Source organism: Mus pahari, chromosome 8 (assembly GCF_900095145.1).
Source record: "Mus pahari chromosome 8, PAHARI_EIJ_v1.1, whole genome shotgun sequence".
NCBI lineage: Eukaryota > Metazoa > Chordata > Mammalia > Rodentia > Muridae > Mus > Mus pahari.
In genome coordinates this window covers 94,201,865-94,203,110 of record NC_034597.1, presented here as the reverse complement: position 1 = coordinate 94,203,110, position 1,246 = coordinate 94,201,865, and the positions used below count along the sequence as shown (strand labels likewise).

The 1,246-nt window shown below is 49.6% G+C and overlaps 1 pseudogene; it reads right to left on the bottom strand.

Annotated features, from left to right (window-relative positions):
* Window positions 1–234: 234 nt before the first annotated feature.
* Window positions 235–1,015, bottom strand: LOC110325150 (annotated as a pseudogene).
* Window positions 1,016–1,246: the final 231 nt, after the last annotated feature.

The window sequence follows — 1,246 nt, the reverse complement described above, 5'->3', positions numbered from 1 at the left end:
GGATGGAAGTCAAGGGTACTAGGAGAGAAAACTGGAGTCCGTGAGGGTGGGCATCTCTGGGAGGAGCTAGAAATGTAGGACAATGGAAACTCGCATAATCTATAAGGTGACCCTAGCTAATACTCCTAGAAATGGGAGATATAGAACCTGAAAATGCCATCTCCAGTAACCAGAAAAGACTTCCAATGGAGGGACTGGGACACCAATCCAGCCACAAAACCTTTGACCCACGATTTATCCTGTCTTCAAGATGTGCAGAGGTTTCTCCAGGTGGTATGTGAGATCCACAATGGACACGTTGGTGTTAGGAACACGGAAGGCCATGCCAGTGAGCTTCCCGTTCAGTTCTAGGATGACCTTGCCCACAGCCTTCACAGCACCAGTGGATGCAGGGATGATGTTCTGGGCAGCCCCATGGCCATCATGCCTCAACTTTCCACAGGGGCCATCCACAGTCTTCTGAGTGGCAGTTGTGGCATGGACCGTGGTCATGAGCTCTTCTACGATGCCAAAGTTGTCATGGATGGCCTTGGCCAGGGGGCTCAGCAGTTGGTGGTGCAGGATGCATTGCTGACAATCTTGAGTGAGTTGTCATATTTCTCATGGTTCACACCCATCACAAGCAGGAGGCATCAGCAGAAGGGACGGCGAAGATGATGACACTTTTGGCTCCACCCTTCAAGTGGGCCCGGGCCTTCTCCATGGTAGTGAAGACGCCAGTAGACTCCACAATGTACTCAGCACCAGCATCACTCCATTTGAGGTTAGCAGGATCTCGCTCCTGGAAGATGGTGATGGGCTTCCCATTGATGACAAGCTTGCCATTCTCGGCCTTGACTGTGTAGTTGAACTTGTCATGGGTGGAGTCCTCCTGGAACATGTAGACCATGTAGTTGATATCAATGAAGGGGTTGTTGATGGCAACAATCTCCATTTTGCCAAGTGTAGAGCAGAAGGCTGCCCTGGTAGCCAGGCACCCAATACGACCAAATCCAATCACACCGACCTTCACCATTTTGTCTACTGGACCAGGCTGGCACTAGCAAGAAGATGCGACTGTTCCTGGAACAGGGAAGAGCAGAGAGCGAAAGTCATATTATTTTGAAAGTCTACATGCATATAATGAGGGGTATGTGTGTGTGTGTGTGTGTGTGTGTGTGTGTGTGTGTAAAACATTGATAATTATAGAAGGAGTCATAAAGCTGAGAGGGAGTAGGAGGCACCAGAGAAGTTATTGAGGGGTAAC